The sequence below is a fragment of the Dysidea avara genome, chromosome 9 (assembly GCF_963678975.1).
Source record: "Dysidea avara chromosome 9, odDysAvar1.4, whole genome shotgun sequence".
NCBI lineage: Eukaryota > Metazoa > Porifera > Demospongiae > Dictyoceratida > Dysideidae > Dysidea > Dysidea avara.
The window spans coordinates 27,346,913-27,359,849 of record NC_089280.1 but is presented as its reverse complement, the minus strand read 5'-3'; the positions used below and the strand labels follow the sequence as shown (position 1 = coordinate 27,359,849).

General features: G+C 40.6%; 1 protein-coding gene across 1 annotated transcript in view; it reads right to left on the bottom strand.

Annotated features, from left to right (window-relative positions):
- Window positions 1-12,937, bottom strand: part of LOC136267810 (uncharacterized) — a 73,045-nt gene that overhangs the window by 16,968 nt on the left and 43,140 nt on the right. The window lies entirely within an intron of this gene.

The following is a 12,937-nucleotide window of genomic DNA, read 5'->3' as shown; positions in this document are numbered from 1 at the left end:
AGTTGAGGAAGCAAGGAAGAGTGAAAACACTACTAGTCTCACAAACAGCTTCATTTTTTACTACCTCACTCAAACAATGTTGGTTGAGGTCCACCATGAGTGTTACTGTGATGCAGTGGAGATTGTTTACCTTTGAACTGCTGCGATGCAAGAAGAATATCATCAGTAATTTAATAGGGAAACTCTCGCTTAGCCACCATTTGTGAGTGAGTATAGATGAACTGTTGTCAAACCCTCGGTCAAACTGCCGTGGTACAAGAAGAATGTCATCAGATATGTGGTCAGGAAACTGTTCCTGTGAGTCAATCATAGAACTCTTGTTGACTTCCAACACCTGTGCTGTTAAACGTTTCACAGTACGTATATAACCATGACACTTCGCTCATATATAACAGTTTGCACCAGTTTCGTCATCACTACTAGATTCAGATCCGCTTTCCCTAAATTCTTCCCAACACAAGCTATTGTTTAGGGTATTTCCAACCTGGAGGAGGCTTTGTAGTCTTAAACTTCAACTGTCCTGTAATTTTTAACCCTTAAACCCGCAGCTGTTTTATAAAACACAAGCACTGAAAACGCATAATCCAGTAAACTGGATTGCATGCATGCCTTGTAAAACTAAACTCTATAACATAAAAACAGTTAAAGTTATCTAAATACGACAAATACCATCTTATTCACCATTAAATTTTGGTTTAAATGGTCCCATACTTCGTCACGTTCATCCAACCCAGAGATAATCGCTTCACTTTGAAAGAGTACAAGAACTATCTCTCCGTCTTCCTTCTTCACATAACGATGTACAAAGGACCATAACTCGGCCATACTTTGTCATATGGACTTGTGCTTGGTGTCATGTTACTCCTCACGTGATGGCGATTCAGTGGATATATAGATATCATGTGATAACATCACTGTCGGATGAGCACAGTGGCGATACAAACATGGAAGGACTGAAAATGATTCAGCGCATCATGGGGGGTGAGTTCCTTGCTTGTATGTTGAAAGTTTATATACTGGCAGATAGCTTACTCTTTGCCAATTAATAAAATCTGTTTTTTGAAGCGATCAGATAAACGCTTCATGAGATATGCTTGTTTGTAACCGCCTATGTAGATTGGCAAAAGTATTGTGCGTTTTCAATTCGTTTTTTATCAAATCCAGTTTTCTGGATTATACGGCTTTAAGGGTTAAAATAGCAACAATTTAAAACATTTATCACACCCACAATCATAATTAGATCACTGTCATATAGGTTTTAAATACATTTTGCAACGTTAATAAACCCGAGCCCTGTTCTAAGTCGGTTAGCCATGCATGTACTTGGTTCTTCATGGTTTAAAAATCTTGCTTCCCTCAGTTTCTAAATCCATAAAGAACCTTGGTCTGGGTTCCTAACCTATACATAAACACGAAAGCTCATTAAATAAAGAATTTACTTTACTAGCCATGAATAAACTAAAGTAGTAAATATGGTTACAACTCTAATGGCCAAATCAATTAAATGCAATGTCCTTGCAGGGTATATGTGACATCATGCTAGGTGTCTATAATAAATCAAAACACTAAAATGTGAGACCTTCTTCATACAGTAAAGCAACGAACTATCTTTCTTTCCATCAGCATTACAGAACTATAACCCACAATTGCTTCTGTGAAGTGTCACTATATTAGAACAGCGGAGATACCACAGTCAAAGAAATCTGAGAATCCCTAGTGAGAAATGTGGGTGTAGCATATAAAAAAATGCTCCCTTTCAGAATGGATATAGTTTTAATATACTACCTCCATTTCTCGTTGACACATTCCCGAGCACTGAAGTGTTATATGGCATCTATTCTAAAGTGAGGTGTGAAAGTGGCATGTATATATATATCTAATCAAAAACAGCCAAGCTGTAAAAAAAGGTGCGGCCCCCAAAAAGGCCATGGTGAAAAAAGATGTGAAATCCAAGGTGGCGGCCAAGAAATGGCTGTGATGGTAGGTTAATGGTTAAATTTTAATAACAACAATTCAGGTGAATTTGGTGCCAAGACCAAGCGGCACAAAATTCACCTGAATTGTCGTTATTAAAATGTAACCATTAACCTACCATCACAGCCATTTCTTGGCCGCCACCTTGGATTTCACATCTTTTTTCACTATGGCCTTTATGGGGGCCGCACCTTTTTTTACAGCTTGGCTGTTTTTGATTAGATATCACTTCTTTTTGTATTTGTATACTGCAAAGCCAGCCTATGGCTGGCTTTGGGGCTTTTTTAACCCATGTGTTTTTTTCTTTACTACAGGAAGAAGAAAAGAACTTAAAGAAGAATTTTAGTACTTCAATTATTTTTGATTTTATTAGTAATTATACAAATTATATACATATATTTATTACATGCCCATTATTCCCCACAGGATATTTTTTTGCAGCTGATCTCTCTACTGGGTGACTTGAAATGTAGCTGAACTATATACAGGATGGTTTCTTTGTAGCTGAACGCTCTACAAGGTAACCTCTCCTAGCTGGTCTCTCTACAGGGTATTTGTTTCTAGCTGAACTCTCTACAGGTGATTTGTTTGCAGCTAAACTCTCTACATGGTGGTGTCTTTGTAGCCGAACTCTCTACATGATGGTTTCTTTGTAGCTGAACTCTCTATAAGGTGACTTCGTCTAGCTGAACTCTCTATAGGGTGATTTTTTGTAGCTGAACTCTCTGTAGGGTGATTTGCTTGCAGCTGAACTCTCTACATGATGGTTTCTTTGTAGCTGAACTCTCTACAAGGTGACTTCGTTCAGCTGATCTCCCTACGGGGTGATTTGTTTCTAGCTGAACTCTCTACAGGTGATTTGTTTGCAGCTAAACTCTCTACTAGGTGGTTTCTTTGTAGCTGAACTCTCTACATGATGGTTTCTTTGTAGCTGAACTCTCTACAAGGTAACTTCTTCTCTACAGGGTGATTTGTTGTAGTTGAATTCTCTACAAGGTGGTTTGTATGAGGCTGAACTCTCTACATGGCGGTTTCTTTGTAGCTGAACTCTCTACAGAGTGATTTGTTTGCAGCTGAACTCTCTACATGATGGTTTCTTTGTAACTGAACACTCTACAAGGTGACTTCTTCTAGCTGATCTTTCTACAGGGTGAATTGTTGTAGCTGAACTATCTACAAGGTAACTTCTTCTAGCTGATCTCTATACAGGGTAATTTGTTTGTAGTTGAATTCTGTACAGGTGGTTTCTTTGTAGCTGAACTCTGTACATGATGGTTTCTTTATAGCTGAACTCTTTACAAGGTGACTTCTTCTAGCTGAACTCTCTACGGGGTAATTTCTTTGTAGCTGAACTCTCTATATGATGGTTTCTTTGTAACTGAACTCTCTACAAGGTAACTTCTTCCAGCTGATCTTTCTACTGGGTGATTTGTTTGCAGCTGAACTCTCTACATGGTGGTTTCTTTGTTGCTGAACTCTCTACAAGGTGAATTCTTCTACCTGATCTCTCTACAGGGTGATTTGTTTGTAACTGAACTCTGTACAAGTGCGTTTTTGTGGGTGATCTCACTGCAGGTTGATTTGTTTGTAGCTGAACTCACTAAAGGGTGATTTTGCTTGTGGCTGAACTCCTTGCGTTGTATCTAGTTTCTAGCTGATCTCTCTACAGGGTGATTTATTTGTAGCTGATCTCTCTACAAGTTGATTTGTGTGTAGCTGATCTCTCTGCAGGTTGATTAATTTGCAGTCGATCTCTCTACAAGGTAATTTGTTTGTAGCTGAACTGTCTGTAAAGTGATTTATTTGTAGCTGATCTCTCTGCAGGTTGATTTGTTTTAGCTGAACTCTCTACAGGGTGATTTGTTTCTAGCTGATCTCTCTACAGGTAGATTGTGTTGATTTGTTCATTGCTGATCGCTCTAAAGGCTGATTTGCTGCAGCTGAACACCCTGCAAAGTGTTTTGTTTGTAGCTGATCACTCTAAAGGGTAATTTGTTTGTAGCTGAACTCTCTCCACAGTGACTTGTGTGTAGTTGAATTCTGTGTAACTGAATTCTCTAGAGAGTGACTTAATTGTAGCTGAATTCTCTACACAGTGCATGACTTGTTTATAGCTGAACTTTTTTCAGTGTGACTTGTAATGTTCTGAATCTCTATAGTGAAATATTTGCTTAACTCTCCACATGGTGACTGTTTTCTTGCTGAACTGTCTATAAGATTAACTGTTTGCAGCTGAACTCCCTACACAATAACTTGTGATGTAATAAAATTCTATAATAGAGTAAATAAATTAGCCGAATGCTCTATTAGGGTGACTGTTCTATTAGAGTATCTCGATCTCGCATTTGCTACACGGAGTTGGCTTTCGAATCATAACTCAGTGGTTTGTGATCCGATTCTTCTGTACTACTGCAAGGACTTTCTATGAAGATTATTCCAGCTATACACCGATTTTCAGCTCATTGCTCTAAGCGGTTTGCCTAGTAGGCGTGAAAACTAATACTTTTTTATTCATAAAAATCGATCGCGTAATTGTGACACAGGTTGGGTTTTGTGTCATATCTCCGTGGTCTTTATCTCGATTCCTTTCAAACCACCAAAAGGCACTCCTACGATGGTTACTCCATCTACATAGCAATTTTCAACTCATTCCATGAAGCGGTTTACCCTGTAGGCGTGACAACAAATCGATCTTGTTTTACGCGAATAATCAGTCATAACTCCTGAACCATTAATCGGATTTGTACCAAATTTGATGCTAGGATTCGCCTTTGGACTCCCTTTCTGTGTGCCAAATTTCAAGGCGATCGGAGTACGCGTTTGCTTGTTATAGCAATTTTTGCAAGTGTGCGAAAAGACGAAGAAGAAAAAGAAGAAAAAACGAAGAAAAAAAGCGAAACTTTGGCAGCTCGTATCTCGGAAATGGCTGGAGCGATTTCCTTCAAATTTGGAATGTAGACTCCCTTGGCTGGCGGGCAACTGTGTAGCAAATTTGGTTCCAATCAGATAAGTGATCACCGAGATACAAAGGTGTGAAAATGACGTTTTCGTTCTTCCTGTCAATATACTCACAGTGTGGCGCGCCGGCTTCTTGGGCCGCACGACACACTACCGTGTGTCTTGATATATATATACCACTTTAGCGTGGGCGTTCAAAGGCGCCGCTCGGTGTTTAACTCATTGCCCGGGCAATATCAAGATATTACCCGGGCAATATCATGGGAAAGCGGTTTGCCAATGACTTTGATACCCGGCCAGTTCAAACAATCGATGCGCTTTGACTCGTTATATTGAGCGACATAGAGCTTTGTATTGTGGGACTCGGTTTTGTAGAGGTTCCTAAGCTTAGTACATAGGCTAAGATACAGTAGTTGGTTGTTACTAAAGGATAATGAAGGCACAAAATAATTGTTTGGGCGATTGTGGATGCGTATTTCTACCCACCGCATATCAACCTTTGAACAGACCATGGAACAGCAAAGCTACTACTGCTACGTTGAAATAGGTTAGTAACTTACAGTTCTAAGTACTTAACTTAATGTAATAACTTACTTACTGTCCCAATAGCGAAGTTAGTTGGCTTAACTTAGTACAAAAATGATAACAATATAAACTCCATCCCACAATCGCAAGTTTTCTAACATTGCGTGTTGAAGCATAGTAACGTATTAATGACGTTTTAACGTATGGACAACGTTTTGATGGCTATTAGCCCACGCTATTAAAACCACAATCGATCTTCAGATGCTACTGTATAAAATAAATGGGATGAGTTCTCATTAGTTCTTTCACCTATTAGGTGAGTGCGCCCCAAGTGATATATATCACTTGTACCATGGCTGCTTGGGATTTTGCTGACATATACACCCGCAGCCCTCGGGCCTGCGGCCCTCGTGCTTTGGGTGTATATATCAGCAAAATCCCTCGCAGCCATGGTATAACTATTACATATATATATATAAAATTATAAATCAAGTAGGAATCCAAGCAATCAAAAAGTAGTGAAACAAGAGACGAATGATGTATTACAGCATAACTCGGTGGGAAAATCCCTACTTTGTAATGTTAGCTCAGTAATCACAGAGACCACACCTCTTTTAATAGTCTATTTACTCGAACATGATGACCATACACACCCACTCAAGATACTCTAATAAAGCAGTCACTCTAATAGAACAGTTACACGTAGCTATGTTGTATCAAAAGATAATGATATATTGAAAATCAAACAGGGATCCAAGCGATAGAAAGTGTTGACAGCAGTCAAGACTACTGTTCGGTTCACCAGGAAGGCTTCAGCTTGTGATGGCCTAGGTGCTGACAATGGCAAAGCAGCCCATTGGGTCAGCAACTCTGTCATGATAAAGCCCTATCAACCAGATGACTCCAGTTCCTCTGCTTCAGCCAAGGGATCAGCTCCATCAAGTAGTTTGCATGCAACCACAGTGTCAGAATTTTCGGGGCAGGTACAGGTCTCAGATATGTCAGAAGGTGAGCAACCAGCTCCATTTTGGGGAGTGGAAGAGGGACGGACCCAAATAATTGATGTACAGGGCAGACTTAGGAAAAAAGCCTCAACTTCTGGGAAAATGTCTTAAAACCGGCCCCATAGATTATTACCTGTATAAGGGAAATATATAAACTACCTTTGCAAGCCATCCCTGACTGTTACCATATGTCTAAACATTCATCCCTGGAGCACAAAGATTTTGTGTTAGAGGCCTTGCAAGAGCTTGAGGAGAATCAGTGCATTGTAAAGGTGCAATATCCCCCACACCTTTGCAGCCCATTGTCAGTGGCGGTAAATTCCCAGGAAAAGCGTAGGCTAGTTTTAAACTTGCACTACCTAAACCAGATTTTATGGACTGAAAAATTTAAATATGAGGACGTCTGTGTAGCAATGCTCATGTTTCAAAAAGGTGATTATTTGTTTGCGTTTGAACTCAAGTCGGGCTACCATCATATTGATATTTTTGAGCCCCATAGGCAATACTTACTGAGAGCTTCACGGTGTGACACAGTTTTACTTATTTGCAGTCCTACCTTTTGTGTTATCAACGACTTGTTATGCCTTTATAAAACTGTTGAGACCTTTTGATTAAGTACTGGAGAGCCCAGCACCTTTGGGAATTGCACTATCTAGATGAAGGCATAGTGGCAGTTGAGGGAGAGGTAGCAGCGTTTGAAGCCAGTCAAAGAGTAAGGGCAGATCTGGTTAGGGCAGGGCTGGTGGAACATACTGCTAAATGCTCCTGGGCCCCATCTAAGCAAGCCAAGTGGCTAGGCTTCAATCTTGACCTAGAATAGGGTGTTATTTTGGTTCCAGAAAAGAAAATAACAGCCCTTGGATCACAACTAGTGCATGCTTCTGGTAGGGACATGCTTAAGGTCCGGGAATTAGCTAGTTTATAGGAAAAATAGTTTAGATGTCATTAGTAGTTGGTCCAGTCAGTCGTCTAATGACTAGACGTTTATATGCCCTCCTTAATAGTCGCACTTACTGGTGCCATACCCTCCAGTTCACACCAGAAGTAAAAAAAGATGTGAAATTTTGGCTTGACCAGATAGAGCTTATCAATGGATAGGAGATCTGGCACAGTCCATCGACAATTCGAGTTGTACCAGTGCATGGGATATGGTGGTTTCACAGTAGAACATAGCTGTCATGTGGCTTATGGTGCATGCTCAGCTGGTGAGATGGCTCAGAGCTCTACATGGAGGGAGCCTAAGGCAGTCCAAATGACATAGGAGTCACTGGTCCCAAAGTTGAAGAACGAGCGGGTGAAATGGTTTCAGATAAGCAGAATGTAGTCAGTAGAGCTGGGCGATATACCGGTATTGTTAGTAATCTGTGATATTTAAGTCATACCGGTTTTGATACAGCCTGTTTTTTTTAATACCACCATACCGTCTGGGCGTTATGGCCTCCCTGTGGGCTTGTTTCATCTCATATTTAGAAGGTAACCAGACATGTTACAATGTTTGTAGGCAGGTGCTGATGTAGTCAGCTAACCAAACTATGTAAACAAGTTTGTTTGTGGTAATTTGTACCTGAGGTTTGCTGAGCTACCAGTGAGGTAAATGGCAGTTGCTATAATACCAATGGCTTTTACATTAATACCGTGATATTTAGTAATATTGTGATACTTTTATGGAAGGTATACCATTTGCTATTTTTTGATATCGCCCAGCACTAGTAGTCAGAATCTTAGAGACCAGGAGGAAGAAGCTCAAGATGCAGGAGAAAGCACTAGCAGTGTTTTCATTTGTGCCAGACTTTGTACTGGGGAGAATTGTAAGTGCTAATTGTGTACTGTGAAGTATTGTCAGTGTTAATTGTGTACTGTGCAGTGTTATTTGAGCTAATCCAATTACTGGGGAGTATATATTGTCTGAAATTCAATAATTGTGCCAGTAAGAATGTGTCTTAAGCCACATACCTGTGTTAACTTCACATTTGTCCCCTAGATGTGTTTATAATGGGCCACTGGAATGCACTTAAGGATCTGCAAGACCCGAGGCTGGCAGAGGCCCTGCCAGCAGCAGTTATACATAGCAAGGCAACTTCAACCACAAAGAAGTACCTTGGCAGATTCTAATGATGGAGAATGTGGGCGGCTTCTCATCAGCTAATGGCTTTTCCCATAAATGAGGTTTACCTGGCTTTGTACCTGCAGTATTTAGCCGATACCAAGTCATCAGTGGAAGAGGCTGCTAATAGCATGGTGTGGGTCTACTCTGTTGCTGAATACCATCACCAACTGCCACATCCACACTTGGAGGGCTCAAGCAATTGCTAGCAAAACCCATCAACAAGAAATCTCCCTTTACAGTGGAGTTGCTTCAAGCCATTGTAGAAGATGCCAGGAAGATCAATACCTTGACCAGTATAAGACTGGCTGTTGCTTGCCTGTTGTCCTTTGCAGCATTCCTTAGATGTGATGAGCTGGTGAATATTAGGCTCTGTGACCTGGTAAAAGGAGACAGTTATTTGCCTATTCATATCCCACACAGCAAGAATGATCAGATGCGACAAGGAAGGGAAGTGCTGATAGGCCACAAGGAGACAAGAACCCATATTGGAGGAGTACATTCAGAGAAGCTGGATGCATGGCAGGTTCAGGGAGTTAGTAAAGAAGAAAATGAAGGAGCTTTGCTTTCACTCCATTGAATTTGGCATGCATAGCCTAAAGGCAGGTGGAGCAACCACAGCAACAGCCGCAGGTGTCCTTGACCGAGCGTTCAAGAAGTATGGCCACTGGAAGTCAAAGACAGCCAAGGATGGATATGTTGAAGCTGTCTGTTACACAAAAAAGTAACTGTATCCTTTACAGGGTTGAGATTGCATGCAAGTCTCACATTATTATGGTAAAAGTACAGTAAATAATTAAAAGTATTAATCAAATAGGTACAAATGTATGATGGAGGTTTGTTGTAGGTGTGTGTGTGTGTGCGGTATTGCAAACAGGCTTTGAGTCATAGCACTTCTCCCTCTATGTGACTCTACAAGGCATTAAGTGAACTAGTACCCACGTTTGGCAGCTACAAACCAATATTATTGTGTATAGTACAGGATGTGTGGGTATGGGTATTAGATGAGGATGGAGGTGCATTTTTCTGTTAGAGCTGAGCGATAGTACAACTATCATAATCATGATTTGATAGTAACTTTTATATCACGATAACGAATAGCTACTAGCAGTTACTAAAGAAACTCAATCTCACATATACAAACACTTGAACATTCCAATTATGTACACACCATACATTTTTAACACTCCACTAAAAATTGTTACGTGTCAGTATTAAAGTTGTTATCTTTGTTTTCCATGCTCAAGCTACTGGTCTTTTACAGTTTTCTGAACTTCGGTGTTTAGTTATCATCCATGCTTTTGTTATGTATATTTTTGACCAAGCACAGATATGGATAAGTAATCATGATAGCACGATAGTATACTATCAAGATCACGATTGTTACTAGCTATCACGATAATCGATTAATCACCACTATTACTCAGCTCTATTTTCTGTGGTTGAATGAAGTGAATTAGATGGAAAATAGAATCAGAAGTAGGTTAATTAAATGTGAAGTGTGAGCACGTGTCACTTCTACGCTGCATATTATCAAAGTGTTGGCTACCCCCACCCAACCACCTTACTAATTAGTAATTGTATGCTTATTATTAATTGTTGTGGTCCATGATGGCAGTCAAGATGCTGAATTATTCGACTGGTCGCATATTGCATACAGTACATGTTTCTTGTTTTAGAGGGTGGAATTGCACTCTGGTTTTTTCCAAATGGGCGAAAAAAATTTATAACCCATTGGGTTCTTTCATTAGGCATACTTGGGCACAGTGAGTCTTAAACTTTGCACTGTGCAGGCCCCACCCTCTTCTAGTAGGGGTGGGTGATATGTTCAAAAACAAATATCGATAACTTTTTGGCACGTTATCTCGATAACTACTAATATAGCAATATGTCTCTTGAATAACTCATAACTAGTCCATATCAACTGACCTGCCTGTCCAATTCATTTTCAAATTCCAAGAATGCTAATGTATTACATAGTAGCTGGTTTTTAATCCTATGTAGTGTTGTATGTCTGAGTTGCACCCATCATGTTTTTTGTACAAGATGTTGCATCACACTTACCAAGGTAACAGCATACTATAACACATTGTGCTTGTTACAGTGTATAACAGCAACTATAACACATTGCACTTGTTACAATGTTGAACAGCAACTATAACACATCATCGCCTGTATCACTTGTTAGGTAACGCCTCTCAACCCGCTAAAAATATATTAAAAGCACTTCATTCGAATGTAAGACACTCCAGTTATGACACTGTAAAGTTTCATCATACATTTCAATGGGGAAGCCTCTAAAGCACAGCCGTTTGATGTTCATGTTGACACATGTGTATGTGGTGAAACCAGATGTCACACTCCCACCCTAAACACCTATGATTTCACTATCTGTTGTGTAAGAGGCTGTAATACACTTTTGCAAGATTAATGTTGAATACTTGACTCACCTTTGACCTGTCCGGGGTGTATCGCACTGGAGCTCTTCACCTCCCACCAACTGATGTTAGTGGTGGTGGTGGTGGTGGTGGTTTGGTACCTGCACCTGGTCCCGGTTGCCATGTTGGATTTAAACTATTTTTCAGTCCTAATATTTTGGGGTAAAATGCCCACCAGGTCTTATATTTTCTTTTTTCTAGGTGTGCCGATACTTGGGCAGTGAAGGAATTTGGTGCCTAGAGGCATTCCACATACCAAAGGCCTTCCTTTAAGCCATGACTGGGTATTAATACTGTAAGCAACCTTCCTAGAGACCAGGTACTATCACATTCCCTCTATCAGGAATGGAGATGCTGCATATGCAGCTAGAGCTGTTTTAATACTCTGCTTCAGGGGGGGGGGGGGGGCATGACCAACATTGGCACTGGGCAGCCATGTGTTGATCTACCCTCTGAAATGTGTGGAATTGGCCTATGAGCGAGTCATAGGGGTGGCACTCCACTTGGAGAGGCAGCAGTTGTTTGGATAAACAACATGCTGGGCTCTCTGAAGATCAGAAGCTGAAATGAGCCCATAAAGGAGCAACACCTCCACGCTTCTGCCTGAGAGGCAACACCTGCTGGGAAACAGGTTACACTCCTTGCAACAGGGAGCTGACACTATCCAGCTGTGGCATATAGCTGCGAGTCAACACTCCTGTTGGGGGAGCTGACATTGACCCGTGATGAGGGTCACACCCCAGGCGCTCCCATGCTTGTATCAACACTCCTGTTGGGGGAGGTGACATCGACCCGTGAGGGAGTCACATGCCAGGCACTCCCATGCTTGTGGAGGAGTTGACAGTGGCCCATGATAGCGTCGGCATTTGGTCACCTGCAGTGAGCTAATGAGTACATCAGTGTAATAGTAACATGTAACAACAAAAGCAGTAATACAATCTGCAGCATTGGCTAATAATTGTATCGGCACTGACAAGGCAGAGCTGTGGGGGAGCTGGCATTGACCTGTGACAGAGTCAAGACATGTTAACAAACGGAAAAGATGGTGGTGGTAAACTAAAGAGCAGAAATAGCATTAGGCAGCCACTAATTGGTGATGCCATGGTGAATTGTCATAAGTGCAAAACTTCGTATGAATTTGTGGCTTACTTCAGGTATTTCTACTTTGTACACTTTCTGTGCCTTCAATAAGTTACTTGTAATTTGTTTACTGGATAATATAATTGTTTACAATAATTCAATTTAATTCTTTATTGACACAGCCAATCATAAACCATTTCTAAAGCAAATCATTTATTACTTACAGTATGGAAGGTTTCCATATCCAAAAATGTAACACTTTCACACCTCAGATCAAAGGAGCTGCTGGGGATAAATTTTGTATGTAGCCCAGCTATCCAGGCTACATATGAAATGTAGACCATGCTACATCTGGGCAGTGATTATATAGACGTTAAGACCAATATCGATTGTGAGGATTGATTAATACTCACGTGATTAGTATGCACGACTTGGATTTTGCCATGAAAACCACTCAGACAGAGAGCATTTTGTTATCCTCACTAAGAGTTGAAAAACATTGGGCTAAAGTGAGAACGCTATAGCTTATTCACCTATCATTTTCAAATGTAGACCGTACCTCTATCACGAAGTTACCACATGCCAGGCACTCCCATGTTTTAGAATAGCTGGTACTGGCCCATTATAGGTGTCTGTCTGCACCCCCACTTAGAAGAGTGGAGATATAGGTTCAACTGCAGTGAGCTAATGAGTACATCAGTTAGACAATATCATGTCACCACAATAACATTGTCACAGCATGCAGTATTGGCTAGCAATACATAGTTGTATCGGCAATAAAATGATTGCAATATTTGTGGATTATGTGAAGTTATGTATAAATTATGTGTGTCAACAATGTGTGCCATGCCCCT